Source organism: Peromyscus leucopus, unplaced genomic scaffold (genome assembly GCF_004664715.2).
Source record: "Peromyscus leucopus breed LL Stock unplaced genomic scaffold, UCI_PerLeu_2.1 scaffold_150, whole genome shotgun sequence".
Taxonomy (NCBI): domain Eukaryota; kingdom Metazoa; phylum Chordata; class Mammalia; order Rodentia; family Cricetidae; genus Peromyscus; species Peromyscus leucopus.
In genome coordinates this window covers 307,945-327,000 of record NW_023504666.1, presented here as the reverse complement: position 1 = coordinate 327,000, position 19,056 = coordinate 307,945, and the positions used below count along the sequence as shown (strand labels likewise).

Genomic DNA, 19,056 nt, shown 5'->3' with positions numbered 1-19,056 from the left:
GATGGACCAATGTGAGGTGATAGAAGGTAGGCTTAGCCCAGGCTCTCCCCAGAAGTGCTCTAAGAGAGCTAAAGTTCTCTCAGCAAGATGGGGGGGGGCGGTGCGGGGGAGACTATTGAGAGATCACATAAGGCACAGACAGTAGCAGATGCTAATAGAGAAGTGACCTGTGTTTTAACTGTAGACATCTCTATGACAAAAGCAATCAGAATTGTATCAGCTAAAAACACACATTAAACAAAGTTACATGTTTTACCATACCATGGATACAAGTATTTATGAAAATAAGTAGGGAACATTCTAAAAGACTATCCAATCTGATAAGGAGAGGGAGGGAACTGGATTTGGGGCAGGGCCAGAGAGGACTGATTTATTCTCAATGCTTTTTCCGGGAAGAATGTGTTTACACATTAGTGGTGTTTTGTTTTTCTTCTGGAGGCTGGCAGAGGGACAAGACACAGAGGGGCGAGTAACAGCTCACACTCGCCCGGGCTGCTACTCTGTGGAAGCTGGGTGATGGAGGAAGGTGGCCTTGAGCTGGGGAGAGGCGTGTAAAAGGAAGCTTGAGCAACAGGGTGTTTATGCTTTCAGGAAAGCAAATGGAGTATCATTCCTCCGCATGATTTATTAGCTGTTGTAGATTACTTTCGGTTGCAAACAGTTGCCTCAGGAGACAATTAAATTTAGATCATATTGTTCTCAGGTTGCCCCAGACAGGTGTTGGCTTGCTGAGCCTTGGCACAAACAGTCCTGTCTAAGAGTCTGCTCTCCTGCCTGGCTGGTAGGGTCCCTCTCTCCAGAGGTAGGGTTCTGTGGTTTTGTGAGGTAGTGAGTGCCTCATTGATGCAAGTATCCAGTCAAGGAGGTAGCAGATGGCCTGGGACACTGTCACTCCTGTGACACTGAGGGCCGCCGTATCCAGATCTCTATACCTAGCCTGGCGTTGTGGCCGGTCCAATCAATCCTCACCAAATGGCTGCAAGTGGAACTAGAAGCCTGTGTGACGTTTCCAGGTGGTACCTCTTGGTAGATAGTGTCTCTGCCCATCTCAGATCTCTTGGGGTGGAGTGTGGCTTGTAATCTTGGATGTGGGAGGTACTGTTGCAGCCATTATTCTGGTGGTTATTCTGAGCAGTTAATAAATATTGACAACAATGTGTCTGTTAACAGACCTGCAAGCTCTGGCTGTTACAATTATCCCACCAAGCCCGGGTGTACCGTTGCGTGCTCCAGGCTGAGCTTGCAGATCTGCAACTCCAGAGCCCATGGGTAAGGGCCTGAGGGTCAGACTCACCAAATGCAGCCTGGTCCATCTGTTCCGTGTGAAGGGGAGCACTGAATGTTGGGCGCATGCCTACGGAGCCCTCCTCTTCTGTGCCCTTATTCCCGGTTTGAACTCTAGCCCCACCATTTACCAGCTATATGAGCTAGTCAATCTCCCAGGCCTGTTTTGCTCTATAAAATGAGGAGAATGATAATGTGAAATGCGCAGAGCTGTATGAGTATTATAATTAATGAACAGAATTTGATTCTGGGATACCAACTACATACTAGGAACAGAGTTCAAGTCCAAGCTTTTCAGCTGCTGAGGCTTTCTGGTTTTGTTTATTTGTTTGTTTTGTTTTTTGGGTTTTTTGTTTGTTTGTTTGTTTTTTGTTTTTTCTGAGACAGGGTTTCTCTGTGTAGCTTTGCGCCTTTCCTGGAACTCGCTTTGTAGACCAGGCTGGCCTCGATCTCACAGAGATCCGCCTGCCTCTGCCTCCGAGTGCTAGGATTAAAGGCGTGCGCCACCACCGCCTGGCGAGGCTTTCTGTTTTTAATTCTCGAGTCTCAGCTTCATCTTCTATAACCCACACAGGTCCAACTGACTGCTCTGCCTTGTCTTGTCCCCACTCACCATAAACCTAACACCCTCATCTCCCTCACTTCCTCTTTGCACAGTTCAGCTTGTGGCTGTCACTCTACATGACATATGTGGGCATGGGCACTACAGGCAGACCTAGGACATTAAGCCTGGACCATGGACTTTCTAGACTGGCCCCTGGTAGGTTAACAGTACTCACCTCTCTATGTAAAGCTGGATAAGATGGAACTGGCCAGGACCACTTCAGGTCCAAGTCAGAAGCACTTGGTTTAACCCCACCCAGTCTTTGGCACGCTGCAGAGAGCGGGCAGTTTTCTATGACTCTAGTTCGGCCTCCAGGGAAACAAACAGACCCGGGGCGGCCGTGATTCTTGAATGTCCGGCATGAACCCCTCGCTGGAAAGTGGACGCACACTACAACTTCCAGACATCCTCGGGCTCAAGGGGCGGAGTCCGCCCCGCCCTAGAAGATAGGATTCACCAATGGGAGCCCAGAGCGCGGAGGGGCGGGTCCAGGGGCGGGACCTCGGGGGAGGCGGCAGTCCAGCCGCAGCGCGAGTCAGTCGCGCCGAGAGCGCAGGGACTGGACGGCTCCGCTCGTCGAGGGTCTCCGGTTGGCCACGCGCGATCTCGCTGGGCCATGGGTAAGCGGCTCGCGGGCGGCGCCGGGGTCGGAGGGCTGGGGACCCGGAGCGATCGCGACCCGCGGGGGGCAACTCGGGTGTCTTGTGTGCTCCCTTCTCGTGGGAAGTCGGGGCGGCCAGGGGCTTCCCAGGCGTTTATCTCGAAACTCTCCTCTCCGGCTCTGGACTGAAATTCTCTGAGCCGCCCACACTTCCTGCTGCGGTTTCAATCTCAAGCGGCCCTGGGCCCATTTGTTGTGACAGCTGTCAGCAGCAGCGGCGGCGGCGGCAGCTTCTCGGCCGCGGGCCCCTCCCTGCCCCGTGCCAGCCCAGCGCTTCTCAGAACCGGAGGCGCCGGGGTCGCGCGCGCGCCGAGCTTCCCACTGCGGCCGCGATTCCTGAAAGTGACTGCGCCGGGTTTTGAAGAACTTGCTCAATGCGCTTTGAAGAATCAACGGTTCCTCTTTCTGCCCAGGGACGTGCTGATGGGTTGACGGTCACAGGCTTCAGGTCCCCCACTCCATCTCTTCTCTCTCCTCTTCCCCTTTCTTTTTGTTTTCTCTCTTACTCTTCTTTCCAGCCCCTGGCAGGAAAGACGGCTTCTTTTTACTCGCCTGATCCTCTGACTTTTCCTCTCTTCCCTCGGGTCTCTCCAGAGGGACAGACGGGGTGGTGGCCCTGGGCTGGGGGTGATTCGTGGAGAGAGGGTAGAAGGGCAGGCTGCCAGAGTGCCACGAACAAGTTTGGCTTTGCTCCCAAGCTCGAGCTAGGGACACAGCCACGCCACTGCATGTGTGACCCCTCCACACTGCCCAGGCGTCCTACCCTGGCTGGGGTCACACTCCACACCCTGGCCCACAGGCACAGTGGGGTTGCCAACCCTGGGCCTGGAAGGCCTCACATTCATCCAAGTTGTACTGCCCTGGCCTGCATCTCCGTGTTCGCAGTCTTGTTTCAGAGGAGGGTCACAGCAGCCAAAGGAGGGAAGGGGAACAGGTGTTCCTGGCCCCACCCCGTGGGCACTGTTGGGAACTGATGCACCATCTCAGGGTCTCCATGCCTAAACAGGATGCCAGGGCAGGGGAGGGTGGGTGATGTTAGCTAGAGGTCTGGTCTCCACAGCAGTTACGGAGTCCAAACTAACTGCTTGGCCTAGAATTTGAAGTGACGGGGGGGGGGGGGGGGGGCAGAATGGGCCTTAGAATCACCCCTCCGTTGGCCTTTTATTACAGTCAGAGAAACTGAGGTACAGAGATGGGCTCAGGTCTGATAGATAGTGAGTGAGGGCCAGGCTTCCAAGACCCTTGCTCTTCTCTCCTTCCCTGGTGGCCTCTGTTGCCCTAGGTGGGAAGCTGATCTGCCATGGTCTCCTCCGTTCCTCTTGGACTAGGGTAGCAGGCGCTGTGCTGGGGTGAGGGTACGAGAGTGGAAACGTGGTGAGGTAGGGAAGTACCCTGTGTAGGGGTTCTACCTCCACGGTTGAGTCACCTCCCTGAGCTTGTTTCTGCCTAGGTGGGTGGGAAAACCGGAAACGATCCATATATAGGGCTCTGTTTTCACCAAACCTATGGACAGAGGGGCGGGGCCCTGGGACTCAGTCCTTCCAGGAGTAGAGAGGTCTCTTAGGCTAGTCCAGAGCTGGGTAGCCCGAGAGGCTGGAATCTCATACCTGGAGCCGCTACACCCCCCGCTGTGCCTTTATGGACCTCTGAGGGCTCTCCTCTTGTCTCTAGCCACTAACAGGGCTCACCTCTCCCTTCCCTGGCAGAGAAGGCTAGGCTGTGCCTGGTTCTGGGCCCTGGATCCTCAAGACTCCTGTCCAGCTGTCCTCAAGGCTGGCTCTTGACAGGACGCTCCCACCCCCAAACCCCACCCCGCCCCATCCCCAAACTGCCCACTGGAGCATGCCCAAGGAGAATGCCAGGCAGCCAGCCGGCTTCTGGGCCACGGAGTGGACTGACCCGCTTCAAAGGCTGTCTTTGTTTCCGCTCCAGCTTGAGCTCAGAGAAACTTAAGCCAACCACCTCAGGCAAGGGGGCGGGGCCGTGTCTGCCGGGTTGTTATTGAGGTTGCTCTTGCCTTTATTGTTGTAATTGACGTCGTTGTGTTCCCAGTCAGTGAGTTTTCATGAAAGGAAGTGTCACTTCCTCCCCATCACACGGAGGGTGACTGGGGTAGGCAAATGAAAGAGAGAGAGGAGGAAAGTGGTGCCCACGCCTAGCGAGCCTGGCAGCTCACGGGAGGTGTGGCGGCCTGGAACACTCGCCCTCTTGAGCATCAGGGTTCTCAGATCGAGTTGTGTTCATCCCGCATACTTCGGGAGCACCCTCGGGGGAGTCAGATAACCGTGGGGATCAGGCAGGTGTCAGCGAGGGTGTGTGCACACTTTCAACCGTGACTTCTAGGGGAAGCCGCGTTGCTTGCTTTCCTCAGCTTAGACTCCCGGGCGTTGAGCCTAGCACCCCCATCTTACAGAGATGAGGGGACAGAGCTACAGAAGCGGTGATGGAGGTGGTGAAAGAGGCACCCAGCACGGCATGGTGGTGCATGCCTATAGTCCCAACCCTGGGAGGTCTGATCCAGAGAACCGTTCAGTTCGAGGCCAGCCCGGGCTGCATAGACAGACCCCGTCCCGAGCAAACACATAAACGAAGCGGAGAGGCATCCGTGTGGTACTAGATCACCCTGCACAGTCCGTCTGATCTCAGCTCACTGGCTGGCAGGGTGGGGAGGGGGCGGGCTTACAGGGGCCTCCCGCTAGCTCTTCACGGTCCCACCGCCTCACGACTCCTCTGCGGGGTGTCCCTCACCATCTTCATCTCCCTGCTTTTACCCGGAGCCTTTGTCTACCCAGACAGCATGGTCCCACTTCTTCAGGGATTCTCAGTAGTGTCTAGTGCTTTTCTTTCCTTAAAGGTGGTACCCTGTATTGCAATGATGGGGCCCTGGGAGATTCTTCGCCCCTTCCTATTCTGGGTTGGTTAGCTCAGTTGTCCACACTGACCTCTTCTTATTAGCGAAGTGGGGCTATACAGATCCACTCAGGCAATGTGGGTAAGTTTCTACCCTCCGAGCTTAGATGAGAAAGCCGAAGGTCTCCCCGTCCTCCTCACAAAGCTCTAGATCTTAGGCTCAGGGTCTTGGCGCAGTTGTGAAGTTTGGAATCTCAGCTTTGCCACTGGAAAAGTGTGCGTGTGACCCTGAGGCAAGGTGTCCAACCTCTCGGAGCCTCAGGCATGACATCTGTTAAAAAGGAGGAAGATTCAGTAAGGCTTGTGTTAGATGTCCAGCCCCAGGCAGCCCCGAGGAGATCAGCTTTGGTGAGCCGCAGCCAGCGCAGAAAGGGAAACGGGGCGTGGCTTGAAGACACACCGACGTTGGCAAGCTTGCTCTGATTGGAAGAGAGGCTGACACTGGCATTTAGTGCTGTAGTTTAGAGGCGGATCTGCCTCAGACACATCCTTGGAATTGAGCAGCAGTCAGTCATAACCCAGGAGGGACTGAGGTAGCTCTCTTTGCTGTACCCTTCTCCTCCTACCTGATGCCTAGAGAGGGACACCATCACACCCTGATCTCGTGTATCTCGGGAGAAAGGAGCCCAAGGAGCTGTGGAGGGAAGCCCTGCCATCCCAACCATAAAATTACTTTCGTTGTTACTTCATAACTGATTCTGCTACTGTTGTGAATGGTGACGTGACGATCTGATAGCAGGGTATCTGATCTGCAACCCCCCGTGAAAGGGTCATTCATAAAGCTACCAGAATGAAAACCGCACATGGATGCCAGCACTCCACAGTGAGAGGAACAGAACAGAAGGTCTAGGAACGCCCCCAGGCATGCTTCTGTCAAGTGTGAGGCTGTGGGAGAGAGCAGCATTTCATTCACTGCCCAGGGGCTTACTCCACCAGCACTGGCACATACTGCCCAGCGCAGGAAAACATGGGTAGACCCTACCTCACACCCCACACCTCACATGTCACACCAGAAGAGAGTTTCGATGCGCTGCAAGGAAACATCAATCCCATTATCATTATTGTTTCCTGTCTGGATGATATTGTGGAAAGCAGGCTGTCTTTTTAAAATAATTGGTCCTCTTCTCAACTCAAGAATGGGACATCGAAGGCACCGGCCGAAGGGATCTTACACACGCGCTCTGATGTAGATGAAGACTTGGATGGTGGTAGCAGCAGTCAAATAGGGAAAGGTGGGGTTCTCCTGTCTTACAGGCAGGGTGATCCTGGGCCACCAGACCCTTCCCACCCCCTGTAGAGCCAGAGGTGGGACCCAGCCTGCTACTTCATGCTTAAACCAGGAGTTTCTGGAGCCAGGCAGGCCGGGGCACTGTCTAAATCTGTGGTTGTGGGTTTCACAGCAGAGCCTTTCCTACAGATGATTTCCCTGGAACCCATATCTTAAGGTGATTGGGAAATGAGGGTTAAGACTGTCAGGGACGGGACAGAGGGTACCCTGCCTCCTCATCTAAAGCGGCAGAAGTCAGGCCAGAAGGTCCTGCCAGGGACAGAGAGAGTGTCCTGGCCAAGAGAGAATGGACACCAAGTTCATTTGGGACTCAGGACACAGTGATAAAGAAAGTATTTCCCTTTGTGGCTCAGGGTGGGATCTATGATCCCTTTCCCATTTGGGGCCAAACAGCTTGGATTGGCAACTTCCTTTCCAGGTAACCTGAGTGCCCTACTCCAGGAGATTTTCCCTGAGGAGCCTACAGATAGCGGAACTGAACGGAGCAGCTTTGGGCTAGGATCGTCTCCTGGTGGCTGTTCACCCGCAGCCCGCTGGGATCCCTGGGAACTTTCCATTCTAATGAAGCCCCACTCAAGGCCATAAGCATCTGTCTTTGAAGGGCTTCCAGGGGTTTGTCATGGTCCAACTGTGTTATTTTTTTGAGATCCAGGGGCCGTGCCATGCTAATTCGTTAGCAGCAGAAGCCCAGGTCACACAAGGGATAGATGGAGAGTCCCTGCGGCCGGTGCCCAGGATCTCAGGAGCATCTGGAAGGGAGACAGGAGCGCGAAGAGGCCTCAGGCTGGAGGAGGCTAGAGCAAGACGTGTTTCTGGTTATCAGACTTGAGATTCACCCAGAGGTGACAAAGGACCCCTCAGAGCCTTTTCCTCCCTGTCCAGAAGCAAAGACCGAGGCATGGAGTTTCAGAGAACGTGGTAGAAAAGGGAGGCAGTTGTCAGCCCCTGAGATTTCTGGAGACTGGCCATGAATCTGATGTCTGGAGCTGTCTGAGACAGTACCCGAGTCTCTTTAGACCCGGCAAGGTGTTAAGATGAACGTCCCTGAGAGCTTATTTGGACGCTCCGTGAGGACAGTAATCACAGCAAGCCATTGAACCAACGGTCAGACTTTGTCTTGAGTTCTGGTGCCCTAGGAAAATGCTTAGCCTAGTGACATCTCTGCTTCAGCGTCCCCGTCTTTAAAATGGGATCCCTCCTGGGACTAAATGAGAGAATGCACCTGCAGAGGCAGGGACCCAGAGGCAGGGGCCCGTCCATGTGAGCAGACATAGACATGAATGGCTGCACCTGTGTGACCTGTCAGAGGGAGGGCCTTCCAGAGCTGAACATCCTGACAGCGGGTCCTCTGGGTCACGTGGCTGTGGGACCAGTGTCCTCAAGGAGATTCTTCTTTGCCTGTGCTGATAGGAAAAAAATCTCCCAGCTTCCAGCAATAAGGGTTCTCGAGCTGGAGCAAACCAAGAGTTGGTCCCGTTGTACCGGGCTAGCAAACAGAAAGGGGAAAGTTGTCGTCGGTCGGTGCGTGGCTCATGCCTGCGATCACTTTGCAGGTAGAGGCCGGGCTCAAGGCCAGCCTGGCTACATTGCGAGACCATTTCAAAACCCGAGGAAAGTGCTTGGTGGGCTGGAAGATAAGAATAAAGCACAACGAAATGTGTGAAATGCCACCAGTAAAATCGATTTCTTTGTATGCTACCCCCCAGCCCCCAAATGATTTTAAAACACGTCTGCGTCGGCAGCGGTGGCGCACGCCTTTAATCCCAGCACTCGGGAGCAGAGGCAGACAGATCTCTGTGAGTTCGAGGCCAGCCTGGGCTACAAAGTGAGCTCCAGGAAAGGCGCAAAGCTACACAGAGAAACCCTGTCTTGAAACACCCCCCCACAACACACAAAGAAAAACATGTCTTTGTAGAATGTACCAGGCCCTCAGCTCCATCCTCCAAACCACAAGAGAACAGATTAGCAGAAGAGGTGAGCATCTAGGCCAGGTGTGCTGGCACATCCCATAATTGCAGCATCAGAGAGACAGACGCAGAAGGACCACGGATTCAAGACCATTCTCAGCTACATAGCAGACTGCAGTCCGGGCTACATAAGCCCCTGTCTCATAAAATGAGAACAAAAACAAGTTCCCTTTTAGTGGGCCTGGTAGCACGTGCCTGGAACCCTACCTATCCTTCCGGAGGCAGAGGCAGGAGGATTCCTGCATGTTTTAGGCCAGCCAGCTCCGCAGTGAGACACTGCCCTCTTAATTAATTAAAAGATTTGGTTCCAAATCTGATGCCAGACCTGCCTCATCACCTGGGTGGCCTCTCTGTGGCGCTTTTACAACCTCCTGCCCAGCAGAGCTTCTCTAAACAGTGTCGTGCGTGCCGTGCGTGCGTGCGTGCGTCGTGGGGCTTCTCGCAGGCCGTTCTCCTTTACCTGGCACGTGTCTTGAAAGGGCCAGAGGCCTCACAAGGTGTGGGGAATTGCAGTCCAGTCATTACCAGACAAGAAAGGGAAGACAGGCCGGAGAGATGGCTCAGAGGCTAAGAGCACAGACTGCTCTACCAGACCACATGGTGGCTCTCAACCATCTGTAATGGGATCTGGCGCCCTCTTCTGCCTGCAGGCATACATGCAGGCAAAACACTGTATACAGTATACATAATGAATAATCTTAAGAAAAAAAATTTTTTTACGAAAGAAAGGGAAGAACTCACAGTGCTGGAGTTAGCTGGTGCTGAGAAAGCCAGCCAGAGTAGGGATGATAGCTCATTTGAACAGCCATTAAGAGCCTTGCTACACAGGGACAATTGTGGTGAGGGACTCGTAGATGAAGCCTGACAGCATTCAGCTGAGCTGCTTACTGTAAGGCTTGCTACCTGAACACGGGCAGGTTTAAGAGACTGTCCCTGAAACACACCCTACCCACATCCTTCTGACTTGGTTCTGGACAATAATGATGAGGGTTTTCCTGCAGAAATGTAGGAGTGTGGCTAGAACAGAGGAAAGAAAAGGAAGTGGCTGCCAAGCAGGGTGAGCGTGTGTGTGTGTGTGTGTGTGTGTGTGTGTGTGTGTGTGTGTGTGTGTGTGTGGTGTTTACAGGAACAGCTCGAGTGTGTACCAAGACTGGCCAGCAGAGGCACTCTGGAAGGACTATGAGCACTCACCCCTTCTCTGACTGATGTGAGGGGACCATTCCTCAACTCCCCTCCCCCTTCCTCCTACCCGCATCTCACCTGCCCTCTCCGCATTTGTTCCTCTCTCCCAGCAGCACCGCCTGCCAAAGGGAAAAGGGAGCAGGCAGAAGAGGGTGACCTCCTAGAGCTCCCTGTGTCCCCAAGCCCGATGGTGAGCAGAGCAGGAGCCAGAGCCCCGTCCAGCTGGAGGTGAGTTTGGACCTCTTCCTTGCTGGGTGCAGCCTCCCGGGAAGCTGAGATACCCTGAGCTCTGAGAGGGAGACAGGCCTCTGCCTCATGCTGCAGAGCTGTGTGCCCTCCCCCCCCCCCCCCCCGCATTGGAAGATGCAGGATCTGGATGCTAGGCGAGGCGGGACATCACCCAGTTTCGGGGCAGAAACTCTCTGCAAATCAGACAACCTGGGCTCTGGTCACAAAGCCATCAAACACGAGTCTGCGGTGTTTAAAAATATATATATAATTCCCAAACCAGGCCGTAGTGGCGCACGCCTTTAATCCTAGGACTTGGGAGGCAGAGGCAGGTGGATCTCTGTGAGTTGAGGCCAGCCTGGTCTACAGAGTGAGTTCCAGGACAACCAGGGCTACACACAAGAAATCCTGTCTTGGGAGGCAGGGGGGAGATAATCCACCTGTCCACCAAGCTGATAAGGGGGAGCTGCAGGCTGTTGGCTCAGGGAACTGAGGCCCCCTGGCACCAGGAAGCATGAGTGCCTTCTGCTGTAGGGCTTTAGGGACACTTAAGCCTGCCTTCCAGGAACTAAGATGGATAAAACAGATCAAAGCAAGAGATACCTGGCCTGGAGGTCGCAGGGCTGCCCCGTGGCCACTTCTAGGCCTTGTCCGTCAGCACTCTGGAGTTCTAGATTCCAGCCCTTGACCTGAGCCTGGGCCCCAAGCTCATAGTTGCCCTTGTGGGACCCAGGACAGGAGGCTGGGTGCTCCAGGTAGCCTATGGCCGGGACCTAGGCACTTACTCCTTCGCACAGCCGTGTGGTTCCCGGTGCCCAGCTGCCCATCAATGGGTCCCATCCATGCCTCCTGCTCTCTCCCCAGGACTCTCCTGAGGCAGGCGAGGAGCGGGAGGAGGAGCAGGCCTTCCTGGTCAGCCTCTACAAATTCATGAAGGAGCGGCACACACCCATCGAGAGGTACCCATCTTGGCTTCAGCAGAGTGCGTCCCAGGGGGAGGGGTAGTATGGGAGTGGGGGTAGATTTAGGGGGACCGTCGGGATCTTCCCAGATAGGACAACAGGCAAGGCACCTCTGATCCAGGTGACCCTGGATGCCTCCCGCCTACAGGGGGTGCCTGTAAGAAGGATACCTCCCTGAAGGCAAGGGGTGGAGTTGGGTTCCCATCCTCTTGACCAGCCTGCCCCGTCCATAACAGTGGTCTCCTCTGGGAGTGTGTGGGTTGCAGAGGCTGACAGGCTGTCTTGCCTCTCTCCTTCAGTTAACCTGTGGAAGATTTACAAGGCCGTGGAGAAGCTGGGGGCTTACGAACTGGTAAGGAAGGGATCTCCAGATCCTTGCTGGTCTCCAGCCTCAGCCATGCCCTAGCAGGAGCTCGGGAGCAGGGTGCTCGCTCAGCAGGGCTTCCTGGCCTGCAGACATGAGGAAGATCAGAATGCCCAGGTCCAGCCTGCGTGCTGTGGGAGGAGGGACCGAGTACTTTGCATCCCTAAAGCAGCTTTCTTCCCACACCTATCTGTTCCACCTTCCCCTACCCCAAAACCCGCTCTGCCTAGCACTCAGGGAGCCCCCGGAAGGGAGAGCCGGTGGGCACTAGTAACCTTCTCCAGCATCCTGCCCATGGCTGAGAAGGAACCCCCAAATTCAGCTCTCCCCACGTCTCTGCAAGGGGAAACTGGAGCAGAGAGGGTCCCGTGGCCAGAGAGTACCTACCTACCCATTGCCTATCCTGTCTGGTGTCTTCAGGTGACGGGCCGCCGTCTCTGGAAGAACGTGTATGACGAGCTGGGGGGGCAGTCCAGGCAGCACCAGTGCGGCCACGTGCACACGCCGCCACTACGAGAGGTACGGGTACCCCATGGGGCGCTGCACACCTAGGCCTTCCCCTTCCGGGGTCTTAGTGGGTGTGCGCTGGGAGTAAGGCGCAAAGACAGTCAGTTGACGGATGTGCTGTTTGTGTTGGGAGTGTGGGGGGCAGAGTGTGTTTGCCACAAGCGTGTCCTTGTCACGGTTGGGGTGGGATCTTCCGCGAGATGAGGAAGAGCCGTGGCGTGGCGTGCCGCGCGTGCGCACTGCGGAAGGCGCAGCCCGCTTTGGAGACCGCAGGAGCTCTGGTGGTGAGGAGCCAGAGGGGCTTAAAGGAAGCCTAGCCGAGGCCAGCTGTGAAGAGCCGCTGCTTAGGCTTCTGGTGGACGCACTGGCTCTTCCCAGGCTGGTCCTCCCATACGTGCGGCACCTGAAGGGGAGGATGACAAGCCACTGCCCCCTGCCAAGCCCAGGAAGCAATACAAGATGGCCAAGGAGCTGAGGGGGATGACGGACCACTGAGAAGCCAAAGAAGCCAAGGACCCAGAGAGGCACGTGGACCAGGTAAGCGCGGAGCAGAGGAGGTGGCTGTCACAGCTCCCACGCCTGCTCTGCCAGGGCGGCTGACTCCTGCTTGGCATGCTGGGAACCTGCGGCTAGGGCAGGAGCGGGCTGAACTTCGGGTCCCTCTGAAGACCGGCTGACACCTGCTCACAGGACCCGATGCTGGGATTGCCGGGAGACTAGCTCCATCTGCTTGGGACGGGGCACCTTGGAAAACTTTTGACCAAAGGTGTTGCTAAAGGGCGAAGGGGCGCTGCTGGTGCCCTCTGAGGGCCTGCTGCTCCCGGGTCTCTGGGTTAGATGTACCGTCCTGCACGCAACTCTAAGACAAGGCCTTTTCTCATTCCAGACCACACCGGGAAAGACCAAATCAGATGCGGCTGGCTTGACACAGCTTCCCAGCCAGGGACCTTCAAGGGATAGTATAGAACAGCTAGGCCCAACATCCGGCCCTCTTTGCCATTCATGGGTGCCAGTGGCTGCCTGAGGCCTACAAGCGGCTCTTGTCCAGCTTTTACTGCAAAGGGGCGCATGGCATCATGTCCCCACTGCCAAGAAGAAACTCCTGGCCCAGGTCAGCAAGGCAGAGGCCTTGCAGTGCCGTGAAGAGGGCTGTCGCCATGGAGCACGGAGCCCCAGCGGGACCTTCAGGAAAGTCCCAGAACCTAAAGGAGCCGGCTGAGGACTCTGAACGCCACCAGCTAACCCCACAGGAAGGATTGCAGGCCCCCGGTGGCAGCACCAAGGTGGAGGTGCAGGAGGGGCCCTGCCCGGCAGCCCCCACTTTCTCAGGCTGTTTTCATGCTACCCCACCGAGGTGCTGAAGCCTGTCAGTCAACACCCCAGGGACTTCTTCTCTGGCCTCAAAGACAGGGTGCTGTGGAACCGCCTGGGAAAGAGGAAGGGCTGTCGACCAAGGAGCCCCAGCTGGTGTGGGGAGGGGATGCCAGCCGCCCCTCCGCGTTCCAGAAAGGCAGCTCCAGAAAAGAAGTTTCTACCCAACCCAAAGCCTGCTGGGTGTCCCCGATGGCCAAGTCCCTGCTGAGAGCCCTGGAGCCCCACCCCCGCTCCCCAGGAGCCCAGGCCTTGGCCACAAGCGCAACTTGGAAGAGGAGGGCTTTGCTCACGGTGGCAAGAACTGAGAGCAGTGTCTCCCTTCCTGAAGGAGGTGGATGCCAAGGAGTGTGGGGGCAAGCCTGCAGCACCTGGCTTGTCTGTGTCCTGTCTACTGGGCCCGGCCCTGGGTCCCCTCCTCCAGATGCCTACAGGGGCACCATGCTGCGATGTCCTCTGAACTTCACCGGTAGCCCGGACCTCTGAAGGGCCAGGCCACACTCCCCTTCAGTCCCTGGTCATCCCAGCTTTCCAGCCCATCTCCTGGCTACCACAGGCCCTCGCCCATGGCTGCCAGCCTGATGCATTTCCCTCCCACGTCCTATGACACCGTCCTCCGCAACAGACTGGGTCCAGCTTCATCTGCCTGGCCCGTGCCACCCGTCACAACCTACGCGGCACCCCACTTCTTCCACCTCAACACCAAGCTGTAGGTTGGAGCCTCTTGTGCTGTGTGTGCTGTGAGGATCTGATGGGGCCTCAAAAGGCCAGGTGCTGCCGGGAAACCTCAGGCCAGAGCCCACTGCCTAGAACTCCCAGGCCAGTCAGCCTCCCGAGTCTGTATCCTCCCCTGGCACAGACGGGGGGAGGCAACAGGCTTGTCTTAATGAATCAGCCAGAGCCCAAAGCCCAGGGACCAAGTTGTGGCGAAAATCACGAAAGTACCTGAGCTAGTATTCTCTCCCTCCACAGAGGTCAAGAGGACCGAAAGGCTAAGGAGCTAGATAGTGTAGCTCAAGGCATCCAGGTTGGCCATGAAAGGTCCAATAAAAAGACACTGGTGTGATTGCACCCAGCCCTGAGGTGTAGAGCATTGGACTTTTGCAAGGGGAGGCGAGGCAGGAGCGAGCTTTGTGGACGTGGTCGCCAGTGTGGGAACAATGATGAGATGGTCCATTCTGTTCGGGGTGCTGCCACGCCGCTGGAGGGCAGGCCCAGAGTAAAACTCAGCCTCTTATGCACAGACAAACAGTCATGCCTCCTTTCGCTCCAGCCTCGGACAGTTGCCTGTTGAGGTTGCCATGGTGCGCAAAGCCCAGAGCACACTGGTGACTTGTGAGACACAAGGGAGGAGCTGTGTGACTCCAGCCCTCCGAGCTGAGCCACAGGCCCAGCCCAAGGATGCATAGGCCCTGCGTCTTTGAGGCAGAGCTAGGAAAGGAGTTGCTTGCTTTAAGAGGTTCTTGCTTTGTCGCTCAGATTAGTCTCAGACTCCTGGCCTAAAGAAACCCTGCTGTGGCCTTCTCAGTAGCTGGGACTACAGGTGTGAGCCATAGTACCTGTGAAGGGGGCTTCTGAGGGTGCGAAGACAAAACCCAAGTTATCTGCCCAGGTAGTGGGTAGACTTGTGACCCCTGCTGTCTGGTGCTCTCAGCCACCACCACACCCACTTTCCTGCTCTACATACTGGTTTTGGGGTGGGGGCAGAGGGGACCCATCTCTGCCTGGGAATCTCTTGTCAAGCCATGGTAAATTTCAGCTGTGGTTGCTCCAGGGGCCCCCACAGAAACCCTGTGGTTTCGCACCCTCCTCCCTTAGAGACGGCTTGATCTGCCGGTCCCAAGGAGACTGTCAGCACAGCTTCATAACTGTTCCTGGAAAGGCATCCCAGAGATGCCAGGATGCCAGAGAACCAGGTCAACAGATGGTTACTGACCTGCGTCAAGGCAACTCACCCTGTCCCTACCTCAGGCCATGGGCAGGAGGGCAAGTTTTCAATGGTCCTCTTCACATGGAACATGGCTAAGGGCGGGGACAGGAAGTGTCCCTGAGGATGCCTGGCTTCGGGAAATGGTGGTCAGGGAAGGTAACTAACTGCCTGTGAGGGGAGCTGTAGCACAAGTATCCCGAAGTGGGGGAGCGGGTGTCCAGTGATGCACTCAAGCATCTCCCAGCTCCCCGCCTTCCTTCTGGAGACTCTGAGATGCCGGCGGCCTGTGTATGCGGATGACAAGCCCTGAGCTCCTGGATGCTTACAGCACCCGTATGCTGCCTCCATCCGTGAGCTTGTGCAGACCCGTTAGGGAGGGATTCTAGGCTAACAAGTGCCCTGGGTGCTGGGCTGCACACCGTGGGGTCAGATCCCAGGGTAGATGGAGGCTACCTTTGTGTATGGAGGGATCCCCCTTCATCTACAAAGTAACACTAGTCTCCAACTGCTCAAGGGTCGCATTTGGCAAACAGCCTGACTTGGGTATAGATTGTTCAGGACTGCAGCGGTGGGGCCCCTGCAGGCACATCTGGAAAATGCACATCTCGTGGGGTAGCAGGGTAGATGGATTCCTGGGTTCCGGACTCGGCTACTTCTGCCTAAGCAAAGACACTAGAAATAAGTGCAAGTCAGGCTTCTTGGAAAACCTCGGAACTCTGCACTGAACACTATGTATTTGCCTCACGTGCGAATTCTCATTCTCTTTCCCACTGTGAATGAGAGAGCTGAGCTCAGGGGTGACTCCAGACACCATGCTGGCTGATGGGGGTGCGTGTTGCACACACCTCCCTTGTTCGTTCTTGTCCCTGACAGGCTGACCCAGAGGCCAGCAGAGCTCTCAGTGTCTGTGTTCAGAGCATAATTTGTGTTCAGGGTCGACTTTCAAATCATTCATGGCGTTCGAGCTGCTGGTGTGGCAGAGGCCACTCTGGAATTTGTACTGATCCTGCCCTTACCCATGGTCCCAGTTCATTTCCCTGGAAACAGCTTAAGTGTGATGAGTTAGGCATTCAGCAGGTAATACCTTCGCTTGCTTTGGAGGTTAAAGCGTGCTGCCCCTTTATCTGTTTTGGGTGCTCAGCTTGGTGGCATTAATGCATTTCCCACGCTGGGCAGGTATCACCACCACAGTCTTAGAGTGGCTGAGAGTGTCCTTTAGAAGACCTTGAGAATGACTGGAGGAGGTGATAGAGGCAGAGCAGCAAGTCCCCAAGGGAGCGGCAAGAGAGTGGGGTCTGGGAGCCAGGGGCCTGTGGGGGTTGGGACAGAGCGAGCCAGAGGTGACTAAGGCTGGGTTTGGTGCCTTCTAGGCCAGGGGGCAGTTGGGCTTTTACATGAAATAAAAAGAAAGGTGGAAGAGTGTCCTGGCTTCCAGATTTTGTTGTTTGCTTTATGGTGCTGGGGATAGGCCCCGGGGCATTATGCATGCTCAGCAAGCACTGGTCACAGAGCTACATCCAGGCCCAGCCTCTGGCAGATGGTGGATCTCGATGCTCTGGAGACTGGAACAGAGCAGGGAGCCTATCCTTGGAGACGGAAGCGGCAGCATCTGGATACAGGTCTGGGGATGCTGTGGCGTGTCTGGCCAGTATTGCTGTTTAAACTCTGGGTGGGGCTGGGCTTGGAGAAGGACGAATGAGCGATCTCACAGCACGGAGCAAAGCTGACCAAGGGCATAGCTAAGGCATCTGAGAAGCTCCGGTTTCCACTTGAGGCTAGTGGCATGAGTATCATTGCACCCGGGAGGCCAGCTGGATGCAGTCTTAAGGCAAGGGACAGTTAAGCCCCACTCTAGTAGGAGCTGAGGTGGCTGCAGGGAGGGCCATCAATACGGGACCAGGGAATGCAGGGGGGGGTGCTGGAAACAGGTGGTCAGACCTCCAGACTTCAGGTCCTGGTGAGCTCTGGACACTGGAGGGGGTGGGCTGGGGTGACGAGAGACTTGGCTGTAATCAGTTACTGGTGAGGTAGAGCAGCAGGAAGGAGCCGTCAGAAGAGCTCGGGTGTGGGAACTCGGAAACACCGCAAATAAGGGCAGCCGGCACGATAGGTGGTCACAGCAGCCAGGGTAAGGTGCAGAGTCACAGGAAAGAGGGAACTAAGCAAAAATACAGCACAGGAGCAGCAAGCAGAAGTTAGTTCTCACATGGAGCTGCTGCGGCGGCCAGAGCTTAGGCTGCCGGAGGGGACATTAGGAAAAGCCAGAGGCAAGTGAGAAACTTCCTTCCGTGGCTTTAAAGGGATTTGAATCAAGGGCAGAGGCTGCCTGACGTGTGTTGCTGTGTTGGTTTGCTTTCCAGCGTGATGGATGGAACCCAGAGCCTTGTGTATGCTAGGGAAGTGCTCTCCTACTGAGCCACACCCGGCCCTGAGGTGTTTAAAAACAGTAGAACCAACAGCACTTAATACATTGAGTTTCTCTTGAGTGGCCAACATTCTGGCCACATGGGATGACTTTCTGAATCAAGACGGGGCAGCAGCGGCGGGACCCATCTATCTTCCATAGTCTTCAGCTCCTCCCATGTCCAGCCCTTAGGGAGCCAATCAGTCCTAGCCAACTGCCCTGATTCCACCACTCAAGTTGGAGTTATGACTCTGTTCAGACACTAGGTGGCAGCTGCTGTTCTTCATGGCGATAGAATCAAGACCAATTTTCTTAGCTAACGACTCCAAGAATGTTACTGCTCAACTCTTCAAAGGGCTTCTGGGCAGGAGTGCAGAGCAATTGCTGGTCTGGCAGGGCCGCTGAGGTGGGCAAATGTGAACACAAGCTCCCAGGACGAGCTCCACTCACTGGGCCATGCCTGCACACCCACCTGCACATTCTCTGACCAGATTGTGATGCAGAATGGAGCTAGACACTGATAAAGAGCAGATGGCTACCGAACACACTCCACAGCCTACCAGGGATAGTCTAGCCTTTTCGTGGGCAGCCATTACTCCTGGAAGGCACCATCTGCCTGGCCCTGGCTGTGGGGCTCCCTCAGAGAGGAAAGGTGCTGGCATACTACAAGGGGAGCAGAAAAAGGGGGCTACCAGTAGGGGTCGTTGAAAGAGGAACGCCCATCTTTGCATTTTCAGAGACTCTTTCTTACCACGAGGCTTCTTGGCTTCAATGCATGAGCCTTGGGTGGAGAGGAAAAAACCAAGAAGCTGGAAGTCAAACAGATTCTGACCTAACCCTCCACAGCCAGTGTGCCAGTGGCATTCCTTGGATCCTTTCCTTTCAAGCGATAGAAATGAAGGCCAACCTGGCAAGAGAGCTCCTGAGTGGCTCAAAGCATGAGGGAGAGCCGGACACCAGTCAGGAACTCAACATGAATCCTGTACTAGGACTTCTTTTCTCATCACTGTGACCAAATGACCTTCAGAAATAACTTGGAAGAGGGAAGATTTCTTTTGTTCACATTTTCAGAGGCTTTATTTAGCGGTCGTGGCTTTTTGGATCGTGTCTGGGTCAAGAATGGCCAATGGGCCCTGTATGCCTGAGTAGAACATGGCAGCAAAGCATGTGGCACGGGAAGTTCTTTGTCTTACGGTAGACAAGAGGGAGCAAAGCGGGGTGGGGGCTTAGGTCAGTAGTAGAGCGCTTGACTAGCAAGTGCAAGACCCTGGGTTCCGTCCTCAACTCCGGGTGGGGGGAGGGGTGGATCAAGGAGGGGGGGATGAAGATAGAGATTGAGAGAGGGTACTCAAGCCAGGTATAACCTCCAAAGACATGCCCAGTGAGCTACCCTC

The 19,056-nt window shown here is 55.4% G+C and overlaps 1 pseudogene; it reads left to right on the top strand.

The window, feature by feature from the left end:
- The first annotated feature begins 2,407 nt into the window (after positions 1–2,407).
- LOC114690522 lies at positions 2,408–14,159 on the top strand (annotated as a pseudogene).
- Positions 14,160–19,056: the final 4,897 nt, after the last annotated feature.